Source organism: Gossypium hirsutum, chromosome A10 (assembly GCF_007990345.1).
Source record: "Gossypium hirsutum isolate 1008001.06 chromosome A10, Gossypium_hirsutum_v2.1, whole genome shotgun sequence".
NCBI classification, from domain to species: Eukaryota; Viridiplantae; Streptophyta; class Magnoliopsida; order Malvales; family Malvaceae; genus Gossypium; species Gossypium hirsutum.
Window position 1 is genome coordinate 75,211,174 of NC_053433.1, and position 14,649 is coordinate 75,225,822.

The following is a 14,649-nucleotide window of genomic DNA, read 5'->3' on the forward strand; positions in this document are numbered from 1 at the left end:
ACCGCTTTGGCTTCAAGTACAAACATTCCACAATGGTCTGAATCCCTCGACTCGGCAAATGGTTGACGCAGCTGCTGGCGGAACCATCAACAACAAAACACCTGAAAAGGCTTATGAATTCATTGAAGAAATGTCACTGAATAACTATCAGTGGCAAGTCATAAAGACTAAGCCAACAAAAACAGCCGTCGTTTATAACATCGATTCAGTTACTATGCTGTCAAATCAGGTAGAACTTCTCAATAAAAAGATTGATGGTTTACTTGGTTCTACGCAGATACATCCAGTAATAAGGTGTAACTCAAGTGGAGGAGGTGTGCATACAGAATATCAATCCTTCAATCCCACAACCAAAGAGGAACAAGTCAACTATATGGGTAACAATAACTTTAGATCTCAAAATTACCCATACAGTAATACTTATAATACAGGTTGGAGGAACCACCCAAATTTCTCCTGAGGTGGTCAAGGAAATCAAAAGCCACAAAATCCTTAGGGTTTTCAACAGCCATCTTATCAAAAAGAGAAGAAACCGAACCTTGAAGAGATGTTCTCAAAATTCATATCAATGTCAGAAACCCATTTCCAAAATACCGAGACAGCACTTAAAAATCAACAAGCATCGATCCAAAGACTCGAAACTCAGATAGGCCAGCTATCCAAACTAATCTCTGAACGACCACAAGGTAGCTTACCAAGCAATACTGAACCTAACCCAAGGGAACAACTCAACGCCATTAGTACTCAAGATAAAGAAGAATTCGTTGAGCCTGAGCCAGAACCGAGGCAAGACACTGTAGTGAGTAAAGATAAAAGTGAGGTAAGTCATAACAAAACAGTGAATGAAGAATACAAACCTCGTGTTCCATACCCTAACGTGACAAGAAAAGACCGCTCAGACGAAAAATTCGGTAAATTCCTTAAACTTTTAAAAAAATTACATATTAACTTACCGTTTATTGAAGCTCTGTCGCAGATGCCAAATGCAATGAAATTTTTGAGGGAGCTTTTAGTAAAAAAAGGGAAGTTGGATGAGGCGTCGCATGTGGAACTAAACGCAGTTTGCTCAGCTATTCTACAGAATAAACTACCCCACAAATTGAAAGATCCAGGGAGTTTTACAATTCCTTGCTTAATTGGTAGTTTAGATGTGAATCATGCATTAGCTGATTTAGGGGCTAGTATTAACTTAATCGTACAAAATGTTTAAGCAACTAGGTCTTGGGAAACCTAAACAAACTAGGATGAGCATTCAATTGGCAGATAAAACTATAAGATTTCCTAGGGGTATTATTGAAGATGTGCTAGTAAAAGTAGATAAGTTCATATTTCCCATTGATTTCGTTGTTCTCGACATAGAGAAGGATAATAACATCCGTTTGATTTTAGGGAGGCCCTTTTTAGCAACTACTAAAACAATTATTGATGTTGGCACAGGTGACCTTACACTTGGTGTGGGAGACGAAACGATCACCCTTCAAGCTCGTAATTCTAGCATCACATCGAACATTGAAGGTAATAGTCCACACCAATCTACTTAAACTGACAATATGACTTTGCAGAAATTGAGCTTCAAAGAAGTTCACGAGCCATGTTCCAGAAAAGATAGAGGACACATTCATGAAGAACGAAGGCTATGGATAAAGGAGCTAGACGAATGGCGAGTACATAAATCGAGTACACATGATAAATCGAAACTATGTCAAAACAAGGCTGATACCTCTCCGAATCAACTTAAGGTTGGCGATAAAGTCTTACTAGATGCTGCAGATCCTCACATTGTCACAACCACACCGAATAAAGAAATCCCTCTTACGGTACTCAATATTTTTCCATTCGGTACGGTGGAGGTGAGTCACCCCAAGTTTGGCACTTTTAAGGTAAACAATACCCGATTAAAACCCTATTTTGATGAGATTGATAGCAGGAATGAGGAGTATAAACTCCTCGAACCACCCTGACCATTCACTAGAGAGGTAAGTCAAGCTTAGACTATAAATAAGTGCTTCTCGGGAGGCAACCCGAGCACTAACATATTTTGATTTCTTTATTTTTAATTGCTAACACTTTGAATTATTAACGTTATCTTTGAATTGCAAAGTTTTTCAGCACACATGGCCAGACACACGGGCGTGCCTAAAGCCGTGGCCAAACAGGGGAAGAGACACGGCCATGCGATACGACTGTGTGGAAGCAGGACATGATTTCCCTAAAACACGGTATGCGATAAATCCCCATGACTGTGTGACATGGCCGTGGGTGAACTTGATAGGTTAACACAGGCGTGGGAATGGAAAAACATGGACGTGCCAAGGGCAAGGCTCGATTCTGTTTCTTCGACACGGGCATAAGACACGCTCGTGCCGTTAAGCCGGGACAACAATACACGGGCGTGGTACCCTAACACATGGGCATAAGAGAAGTGAAAAAAACTAGACACGACCGTACGATACGATCACGTAGCGACACGGCCTAGACACACGGGCGTACGATAAGACCGTGTGGCGATATCTTAATTCGCGACAAACACGACCGAGCCACGACGCACATGGGCGTGTGCCCCAGCCGTGCCACTTTAAAAATTAGAATAATTATCTTATCTTATTTTTCTTTTATTAAGTTTTTAAGACTCAATCATTTTTTAGATTCATTCGTTTTCTTCTCCAAAAATAATGGCTTACCTTTAGAGTCAAGCTTGCCATCCAGAGTTATCTCCAATAATCGATCTCGCCAATCTAGGAATATCATCCGTTCTTAATACAGGAAGTTTCACGCCTTCCCCTATCTTATTTTTGTACTCTAATATCTATCTTTGTACATTGAGGGCAATGTACATCTTAAATGTGGAGGGTATTTATTAATGATTTCCTTGTTGTCTTGAAAAGTTCTCATATCATATTTAGGATAAATTTTGATTGGTTTATGATTTTGATGAATTTTGATTGGTTTATGATTTTGATTGATATATCTTGAATTAAAACATAGGGATTTATGCGTTAATTGTTTAAACTTTAAGTCATTAGAGAATCAAGCATGATAAGTTGATTTTTATGAATTCAAAATTATAGGTTGTTTTCCCCAAATCTAGGTATTACTTTGAATTGGAATTCACGAGTCTAAACATCAAAAAGCCATAATTTTTGTGAGATTTTTTAGCCTTTTGAGCATCTATTCATCCTTTCATGCTCACTTTTATTATTGTTTTGAGTGCGTCAGTATTGAACTGTTATTCTAGAACTTGCTTGATTATGCATGTCGAGACCACACTATTTGATTTGATATATCAAAATGACTAAGGCACTTAGGATTAACCCACTCATGCCATAAAAAGCCTACCTCCACGATTAACCCCTAGTAAACCCCATTGAGCCTAACAAGCCATTCCTTGTATTAACCTCAATATTAACCCTTAACCTATTATTGTTGAAACCCCCTAAATTAATCCCTATTTTTGTCGAGATTTGAATTGAATAAATTGTTTACCTATGTCTTGTTCTTAATAGTTAGTCTATGTTATTTGACTTGTACTTAAAAAAAAACTATGTATGCATATCTGTAATTTCATATTCTGAGAAAAACTCTGTTGTACGCAAGTGAAGATTAACTCTTTTTCTAGTTAGGAAATTTTTCAATTCAATCTCAATTCTAACTCTTTCTTTTAGCTTATGACCACACCCCCCTAACCAAGCCTCACTATAACCCTCTAAAGACCTTTTGATTGATGTATCATCTTAAATTATAGTGGTGGAGATTTGATTTTCATGCAAGCCTATGCTAATGACTTTTCATTATTGACTATTGAGTGCTTCATTTATTGTCCTTAAACACTGCGAGTGATTTGAGTAAATCTTTTGTGAGGATTTGAAACTCTGTGATATTTTGAATTAAAGGTAATTATTTAGATACGGAGAGACACCTATGTTTGCATGATTAAATACTCAACTTGGAATGCTTGAAACTTTTATGTTCTTTTAGTTGAATTCTCAATGTATGATTACATATGGATTATTTTGAGATATTATCGACAAGAATTATAAGTTGAGGAGAATTCATTTTTATTATGAGTTGAGGATTTTGCTTGAGGACAAGCAAATGCTTAAATATGGGGGTATTTGATAAACCATAAATTATACATATTTTTACCCCATATTTAATCCATTTTATGGATGATTTTCCATTAGAATTGGTGAATTCGATGCTCCTAATGCTTTAATTTCATGTTTTATACTTAGGAGAGCATAAGAGAGCGAAAGGAACAAGAAACGGGCCAAAAAAGAAGAAAATGAGCCAAAATATGAAATCAACACGGCCTGGACCTCCTCACACGGTCAGACCACACGGCCGTGCCATTCTAACAGGCTCGAACATGGCCTAAAGCAATCGCACATAGGCGTGTCACATGGGTGTGTCCCTGCCGAGCCCAAGTTAAGTCCAATTTGGAAAAGGCCACTTCTGAGGGCTTCCAGGAATTCCAAAGCCTATAAATACACCCTAGAAGAGGAGAAAAAGGGAGACAGAGAAGGGGGGTAAGGAATTACCCCAATGAAGCCGATTGATCCATCTCAAAAGCCAGATTCATAATCAAGATTGAAGATCTCTTCTCAATTTCCCTTCAGGAGTTTTGTGTTTTCTTTATGTTTTGTATTCTTTATTCTTCTGAGATGTTTTCTTATTTAGTTATGAACTAAATCCCCTAAATACCTAAGGGGAATGAAACCTAAGACGAATCTTGTAATTATTTTCTGAATCGTATGATAAATATTTAACTTGTTCTTAATTATGTGTTCTTAATTCTTGTTTTGATATCCCAGGATACTGATTCAAGAAATGCTCTTATTCAGAGGAGGAATAGACCCTATCTAAGAGTACTTTTTTCATAATTAAGCAGAGTTGATTGCGCGCCTAGAAATAGGGTGACAAGATTTTGCCGAATTAGGGTGAAACCTAATAAAAGGATCCATAGATCGAGTTAATGCAAACCTAGAATGTTAATTAGAGAAAAGTATCGGTTATTCAATCTAGGGATTAGGCATTATTAGTCTTGAATAAGGATAATAACATAACTTAGGGATCTCTACGGAACAAGTTGAATGAATAAATCATCCGATTCGGAGCCAGAATAACAAGTAAAGTGTAGGTGGATTTTTACTTAGATATTGTCTCAAGTCAATCAATTTTCCCAAAAGCAATTCCCCAATTCTTTTCTCTGTGCGTTCTTAGTTTAGATAATTAGTTAATCAAAACAAAACCCCATTATTCTTAGGCTAGATAATAAAAAGACAGTCATTACTAGTACTTTTGGTTCCCTTGGGTACGATATCCCAGTCTTGCCATTACTATACTATTGTTTGATAGGTGCACTTGCCTACATCGCGATAATAGTTAGTTCAAGAACGAGTAATTATAAATATTTAAAACCTATCACGAAACTTCGCGATCAGAAACTCAAAAACTTTTAAAGAAATTAAATGGGGATCTTTAGTTTTGAAGGCTTGCTTCTGAGTTGAGTCTGTCAGCATTCTTCGAGTAACCTATGCGTTCTACTCTACGTGATCCCCAAGGTCTTCTTATAGTGTGTTTTTATAGAGTTTAGAATGCTTAGAAACCCTAAAAATTGTCTTTTTTCGCGTGTTCAGGAAACAGGGAGCGATATCGACACGAGCTACCACATGGGCGTGTGGCCAGCCCATGTGGCTCACATGGGCGTATGCTCAACCCGTGTGGGAATGGTCTTGGCCGTGTGGATCCTTAAATCAGCACGTTTTGTCCATTTTTGGCCCTTTTTTCGCCCCTTTTGTTCCTCTATGCTCACCTAAGTATAGAAACATGAAATTAAAGGATTAGGAGCATCAAATTCACTAAATTATATAATAAATCATCCAAAAACATGCTAAGCATGGGATTAAAATGTGTTACTTTTATGGTTTATCAAATATCCCCACACTTAAGCATTTACTTGTCCTCAAGCAAAATCCTCAACTCACAATTAAAATTAAACTTTCTTAATTCATAATTCTCATTAATAATGTTTTATCATAATTCACAAATAATCACACATTGATAATTCAACTAAAAGAGCACTAAAGATTCAAACAATCCAAGTCACACATTTTTAAAGCCTGAAAACATAGGTATTTCCCCTTATCTAAATAATTTCCTTTAATTCAAAACCGACAAGTTTTGACATCCTCACTAAAGATTCACTCAAATCACTCAAAGTGTTTAAGGTTAAAAAATTAAGCACTCAAAAGTCAAACATGAAAAGTTATTACCATAGGCTTGGATGAAATCAAATCTCCACCACTATAAAATGAGATGATACACAAATCAAAAGGTCTTTAAAGGGTTGTAATGGGGCTTGGGTTAAAGGTGTGGATAAAACCTGAAAACGAAGGTTAGAATCAAGATCGAATTGATAAATTACCTAACTAGAAAAATAAACTACTACTGAATAATTACATCAATCAAAATTAAAAAAGAATAATACAAGCTTCTTCTCAGAATATGAAATTTTAAGCTCAAACCAAAAAACTAGTAATAATCACATAAATGTATATAAGCATAATTTTTTTTACTTTTTTTCTATCAAATGGATAATAAGAGAAAATTTAACAACTGGAACAAAAGAACATAGTTAGGCAATTAACCAAATCAAATCTCGATAAAAAGGGAATCAATAAAACAGGAACAATGAATCAAAAATGAGTTATGGGTTAATATTAATAGATGAATCAAGAAACGAATTGTTAGGGTCAAAGGGGTTCACTAAGGGTTAATTATGAAGGTAGGCTTATGGGACAAGTGGGTTAAAACCTAGGTGCCTTTATCATCTCAGTATATCAAATCAAAGGTGTGGTCTTGACATGTATAATCGAAGCAAGTTCTAGGACAACAAATCAATATTGACACACTCGTAACCAATAATAAAGTGAGTAAGAAAGGTGTATGCTCTAAAGGCTCAAAATCTCACAAAAATTACAATTTTTGATGTCAATCTTGCAAATCTCAAACTTCAAGGTAACACTTAAATTTAGGGAAACAACTTAACAAATTTTTAATTCTGAAAATAGACTTATCATGCTTGATTCTCTCATTTCTTAAAGTTTAAACAATAGATGCACAATTACCTATGAATTTAATCTAAACACATCAATGATAATTACAAATCAATAAGAATTCATTCTAATAGTAATATGAGAAAATTACTTAAACACAAGGCATAATTCGGAGATTTTCAAATAATCATATAAATAACCTCCCCACACTTAAGATGTACATTGTCTTCAATGTACAAATAAAAATAATCACAGTAGCAACAGAATATCATAAGAGAGGGAGATAATTGGAACTGCCCTGAATATTGGATGAAATTCCCAAAATAGTGAAAAGCAAAATTGTAGATAAATGTAGTTGTGTGCAAGATTCTGAGCAACTGATAAGAAAATAAACACAATGTTGATGAAGACTAAAGGGCTACTCATTAAGAAACAACCATAATAAATAAAATGATAGTTTAAACTATAAAAGCAAAAGGAGTTTAATAAAATAAAAATAAACAGAAAAATAAAATTAAAATTAAAATTAAAATAAAGATAAAGATAAAATAAATGAGATGGACTCAATGGTCCTTATAATCAGACGCGTTAGTCATCAGCGCTAGAGGAGAAATATGAAAATGCTGACAAATTTGCTGCAATGTCGCATCAATATTGTCGAACCGCTTAGCATAGTACTGACGGAAACTAGTGAATTCCTCGTAGGATACTTCTTGAGATTTAGCAACAAAATGAACAGGTCTATGACTCGAAGGTGGTGGCTGAGGTGGATCCTCGTGATGGAGAGGGACATCATCAGTGAAGTCCTCGAAGTCATCCTGAACGTCAGAATGAAACAATCTATATTGAGGAGGATCCAATCCACGTCACTGATCGATCATCCTCATGTGGATCATACTCAAGATGCCTTGAGGGGACATCTAGGCAACAACTGTAAGTGTCGAGGATTACTCCGGTGTGTCAAGAAAACTGAAAGGTCGAGCGAGGCGAGTCACGTTAGGGCCTAAACATATGGGGCCCCTCCTATGGTGGTCAGTTTGATGGCGAAAAGATAGAGCAATGAAGTATGCCAAGTCGATAATATGGCCATGGGCCATGCTCCATAAGAAGTAAGCATCGTGGGTGCTAACGTCTCCAGTGCTCTCTCTCTGTTCTGTTAAAGTGTAAACGAGGAGTGCATAAATATATCATAGGGCTGGAGAGAGAGAAGTCATTTTTGAGCAGCTCGCGTTGTAAGGTGTCGGGCTAGCTGTCAAGTTGGTACAACAACATGATGGCAAGTGATGTATATGCTGATGAAGTTGAAGGAAGTCCTCGGTGCTCATGAACTCTTTAGAATAAAGTCTCATGGTAGCACCGTACTCTGGGACGCTCATGTATCGCACCAAACCACCGGGGCAAAAAGTGATGGTGCCTAGCTCATCGTGGACCGTTATGACCCACTGCACTAAAAATGAATAAGAAAACTCCAAGGTAAGCATCGTGTAGGTAGGTTTGATGATGGCGAAAAACCTATCCCACAGAGATGTGGCAATAATGGCGTGCATGTCATCAGCAAGTCGGACCTACTCTAGCGCGCCCCAATCAATGAAATAGCCCAGACCGAGTGGCCACACTCGATGAAGCTGGTATAAATCTTCTTGGGGACCCACTGAAAATCGGAGATAGGGATGGCGGGCTTTAGCGGATGCGCTCGAGGAGGAGGTCGCTCTGGGCCCCTTCCACTTTTCCAAAGTGGGGACAGCGATCTTGGTCTTGCATCGTGTGTTTGTCATGTTGTGCTTAAAAAATAGAACATTCCAATATTAGTAAAACATGAATAAAAATATCACCAATCAAACACATCGAGAAGCTTAGGAACAAAATATGACTTGAAAGACTCTAGTGTGGTAAAATAAATGTAGCTGAGATGTAGAATGTAATCCTATATGCACTAATACCTAAACATGCGAAGACTAGCAGTATATGAATCAAAACTAACAGCATATTAAACTAATTAGCAATGATAATAACAAAAAGGGACAAGCTAAGACACCTAATAATGAAAATAAATAAATACTAAAGACAACCCTAACATCATTTAACGACTGACCAAGTCCACAAAAATATCAAAAGAACCGATGATTAGATCAATGAGTGAAGTGAATGAAAAACAAGAATCAACACCGTAAGATCCCAAATCCAAACTGTTAACAAGAGGCATAAATTACCAAACGAATAATAATAATAATAATAATAATAATAATAACAAAATAATAATCAATAGTAATATTGAAAATGACAAGAGTCAAAAGAATTAGTAAATCAATAAAATAAAATAATGGAATAAAATAAAATATTGAAAATAAAGAACATTGAAAATCGACTGTTATGGTCGAGTGAATGGCGGCTAGGTGATCGGCGGTAGTGGATTAGGGGTCGGCGGCGGTGGTTTGCGTAAAGTGGGGGTGAAGGTTGAGATAGGGTTGAAAGGGATGAATGGAGGTGCATTGGGATGGTACGGGCTCGTGGTGTTGTGGGCGCAAGAGGGAACGGACTGGTGGGGTTCAGTCAAGGGAGGGTGATGGCAGTTTAAGGGGAAAGAAAAGAAATGAAGAAAATGGATGAATGGGGCTGGGGCAAAGGGAGTCGTGCGATGATGGTATGGTCGAGGGAGAGGGGATGGAGGAGAGTGGCATGGCTAGTTTGGGAGAAGGAAATGACGTAGGATAGGCTACTGGCTGAATGGTCGGGGCGTGGTGTTGTTGCGGGGACTAGGGTTGGAGGAGTTGGGGAAGAATACAAAAGAGAAAAGAAAATTTGGGGCGAGGAATTTTAAGGGGGACATGATCATATGAGGATCGTGTTGGGCTACACAGCCATGTTACATGCCCGTGTGGCCTCTGTTTAGCTCATGCGTGTTAAATACTTTTAACCCAGTCATCACATGGCCACGGACACGCCCATGTATCCAGGCTATGTGGAAGACACGGCCTTGTCGCATGGCCGTGTGGCACATCCTTCATTTCTCTCACGCCCGTGTGATATCCCACACCCCCATGTACTCGCACACACGGCCGTGTACCTTGCCCGTGTAACTCTCTGACTTGTTTTAATATTGGACATTAAGCTCCAGGTATCACACGGTCAAGGACACGCCTATGTGGACTATTTTAGGCTGTGTCTTTGTCGATTTTTGAGAAAATTTAAGGCCCAGGCTCTACACGGCCAAGGACACACCCGTGTGTCTCAACCGTGTGGGTTAAACGGCTGTGTGGGTTAAAACTAAGCCAAATGACCCACACGGCCAAGGACACGCCCAAGTGTCCAAGCCGTGTGGGTTTTAAAAACTCATTTTTTTCATTTTTTAATTGATTTTAAAAAAATCATGAAATAAAATTAATAAATTAGCAATGTTTGCACTTGGGTTGCCTCTTGAGAAGTGCTTATTTAAAGTTTAAGCTCGACTTACCTTGTATTCGCACGGTCATGGTGGTTCGCAGAGTCGAAACTCCTCATTCCCGCTATCAATTCTGTTATCAACATATGGTTTGAGCCGAGTAGTATTTACTTTAAAAGTGTCGAATTTAGAATGATTTACCTCGACTGTACCATATAGGAAAACATTCAGTACCGTAAAAAGAGTTGCTCTGTCTAAAACAAGCTCTGAAGTGGAAATTCAAGGGTCCTTTTCATCTAACAATACCTGGTCCCCAACCTTAAAGTGGTTCATTACATCCTTAAGCTCGTCATTGAGTCGCTTTGGTTCATCGTGTATTCTTGGTTTATCTTTGACGTGTGTCCGCCATTCATCTAGTTCATCAATTTGTAGCCTTCGTTCCTCATGAGTTGTTCTATTTTTGTCACTTGAGCTGGACTGTAGCTCTATCACCTTTTTTTCGAGAAATTTCCTGCAAAGAAGTTGAGCCACAAGGTTACTCACATTAAAAGAACTCGTACTATCATCTCGATCACTAGATATCCTAACAGAATCACGAGCTTGGAGTTTAATCATGTCATCACTTACACGAAGTATTAAATCACCTATACCAATATCTATAATAGTTCTAGCAATTGCTAGAAAGGGTCATCTTAAAATTAAAGGTACGTCACTATCCTCATCCATGTCTAGAACAACGAAGTCAATTGAGAATATAAATTTATCAATTTTAACAAGCATGTCTTCAAAAATACTCCTAGGAAATCTAATAATTTTATCTGCCAATTAAATGCTCATCGTTTGTTTGGGTTTCCCAAGACCGAGTTGTTTAAACATTTTATAGAGCATGACATTAATACTTGCCCTTAAATCAGCCAAAGCATTGTTAACATTTAAAGTACCAATTAAACAAGGAATAGTAAAACTTTATGGATCTTTCAACTTATTGGTTAGTTTATTCTACAAAATGGCTGAGCAAACTGCGTTTAGCTTCACATGCGACGAATCATCTAACTTTCGCTTGTTTGCTAAATGCTCCTTTAAAAATTTTACGGAATTGGGCATCTGTGAAAGAGCTTCAATAAATGGTACGTTAATATGTAACTTTTTAAAAAGTTTAAGGAATTTACTGAATTGTTCGTTTGTGTGGTCTTTCCTTTTCGCATTTGGATATGGCACATGAGGTTTATATTCCTTACTGACCAAATCTTTCTTATTTTGGCTTACCTCAACCTTACCATTACTAACGACAGTTTCTTACCTCGGTTTTGATTCAGCTAACCTCTCTTCATTTCAAACAGTAACCACATGAAGCTGCTCTGTTGGGTTAGTTTCGGTGTTGCTTGGCAATCTACCTTGTAGTCGTTTTGAAATCATCTTAGCCAATTGACCGATTTGATTCTCAAGCCTTTGAATCAATGCTTGTTGATTTTTTAGTGTTGTTTCGGTGTTTTAGAAGCGGGTTTCTGACACCGAAATAAATTTCATCAATATCTCTTCAAGGTTCAGCTTCTTCAACTGCTGGTACGGTGGTTGAAAGCCTGGAGGGGGTTGTGGTCTTTGATTTCCTTGACCACCCCAAGAGAAATTGGATGGGTTCTCCAAATTGCATTGTAAGTATTACTATAGGGGTTATTCTGAGGTCTAGAATTATTACCCATATCGTTGAATTGTTCTTCTTCTCTGTTAAGGTTGAAGAATCGATTTCTAGATGTTTCCCTCCTCTATTTGCGCCGCATTGCATCACCGAATGTGCTTGAGTATAATCATATAAGCTATCAATCTTTTTACTCAAGAGTTTTACCTAGTTCAATAACACGGTGACTGCATCAACGTTAAAAACACCGACTACTTTTATCGGCTTTGTCCTCATAACTTGCCACTGATAATTATTCAGTGACATCTCTTCTATAAGCTCGTAAGCCTTCTCAGGTGTTTTATTATTCAAAGTGCCACTGGTGGCTGTATCGATCAGTTGCCTAGTTGAGGGGTTCAAACCATTGTGGAAAGCCTGAACCTGTAGCCATAGAGGTAACCCATGGTAAGGGCACCTTCTCAATAAATCTTTATACCTCTCTCATGCATTATATAGAGTTTCTAAATCCATTTTCACGAAGGAAGAGATATCATTCCTCAATTTGGTTGTCTTAGCCGATGGAAAGTATTTCAGCAAAAACTTTTCGGTCATTTGTTCCCAAGTAGTGACGGAACCTCTTGGTAGGGAGTTCAACCACTGCTTAGCCTTATTCCTCAACGAGAAGAGAAATAAATGTAGCCAAATGGCATCATTAGAAATGCCATTTATCTTAAAAGTGTTGCAGAATTCTAGAAAGTTAGCCAAATAGGTATTTGGGTCTTCATCCTACAAACCATCGAACTGAACAAACTGTTGAATCATCTAAATAGTGTTAGGTTTCAGTTCAAAATTATTTGCAGCAATAACAGGTCTAACAATACTCGATTCAGCCCCAGTAAAATTGCGTTTAGTATAATCGAACATAGTACGAGGAGCAGGATTTGGATTTATAGGATTTACAGCAACCACAGGGGGTAGCTGATTATTATGACTTTCTACCATCTCCTCAGTATTAATAACACTATCCTCTTGCTCTTCTATTGTACTTTGTCGACTTTGCCTCGTTTCTCTACAATTTCTGCGAACTGCACTTTTGATCTCACTGTCAAATACTAGAGGTCTTGACGGGTTTCTTCTCGTCATAAACTAAAGGAACTTGCCAAAAAATAAAGGAAAATCTAGTAAATTAAAATAAAAACAAAAATAAAATGCAATAAAAATAAAAAATGGCTAACTTAATAAAAATTAAATGTTCCTAAGATTTTAGTCCTTGGCAACGGCGCCAAAAACTTGATGACATCATGAACTAACTAAAATACGACAATGGCAAGCGCACCTATCGAATGGTAATATAGCTACAGTGAGTCAGGATTATTGTATCCACGAGGACTAAAAGTACTAGTAATTACTATCTTTTTATCTAGCCTATAAATTGAAGGAATTGTTTTAAAATCTAATTCTAACTAAACTAATTACTAAGCGACAAAGAGCAAATTGGGAAAATAATTGAAGAAAACTTATGAGAGAGACAATACCCAGGAAAGAATCCACCTAGACTTCACTTATTATTCTAAATCTGAATCAAACGATTTATTCATTTGACTTAATCCGTAGAAATCCCTAAATTATATTAATATCTCTTTCGAGAGTAAAAATAACTGACTTTAGGTTGATTAATTAAAATCTCTTTCTAATTAAAACCCTAATAGTCGCATTAACTCGATCTATGGATTCCCCTATTAGATTTGACTCTAATCCGGTAGATTTATGTTGTCCTATTTCAAGGATTGCATGCAACTCCACTCAATTATGCCAGATCTACTCATAAACAGGGACTTTTGCTCCACTGAATAAGCACATCAATCATGAATTAATATCCTGAAAACATTAAACATGAAGATAAGTAAACATAATTGAGATCAAGAACAAATATTTATCATGTAATCCAGAAAAATCAAATAATAAGATCTATCATAGGTTTCATCTTCCCTAGGTATTTAGGGAATTTAGTTCATACTTGGAAAGGAAAACATCTTAAAAATAGGAAAACAACAAAACATAAAGAAACCCAAAAATTTCTAAAGAAATTGAATGGAGATCTTCAGTCTTAAAGGAGGTCCTGCTTTTGACTTGAATCTGTCGGCGTTCTTCGAGTAATTTCTGTGTTCTACTCTGCATGCTCCCCTAGATATTCTTCTAGTGTGTTTTTATAGAGTTTAGAATGCTTAGGAACCCTAAAAATTGGCTTTTTCTGCGTGTTTAGGAAGCAGGGAGCGGTATTGACACGGGCTACCACATTGGTGTGTGGCTAGCCTGTAGGAATGGTCTTGGCCGTGTGGATCTTTAAATCAGCCTATTTTGTCCGTTTTTGGCCCTTTTTTGCCCCTTTTGTTCCCCTATGCTCACCTAAGTATAGAAACATGAAATTAAAGGATTAGGAGCATCAAATTCACTAAATTATGTAATAAATTATCCAAAAACATGCTAAGCATGGGATTAAAATGTGTTACTTCTATGGTTTATCAAATATCATGCCTAGTGTGCAAAGAAAGGTATAATTCTTAATTTGGTCTGTTTTGAGGTTAATTTAGCTTCAATAC

The 14,649-nt window shown here is 37.1% G+C and overlaps 1 non-coding gene across 1 annotated transcript; it reads left to right on the plus strand.

Moving 5' to 3' along the window:
* The first annotated feature begins 12,506 nt into the window (after positions 1 to 12,506).
* LOC121208683 (small nucleolar RNA R71) lies at positions 12,507 to 12,613 on the plus strand. The gene has a single exon (XR_005903814.1). It is a non-coding gene; the product is annotated as a small nucleolar RNA R71 (small nucleolar RNA).
* The last annotated feature ends 2,036 nt before the right edge of the window (positions 12,614 to 14,649 follow it).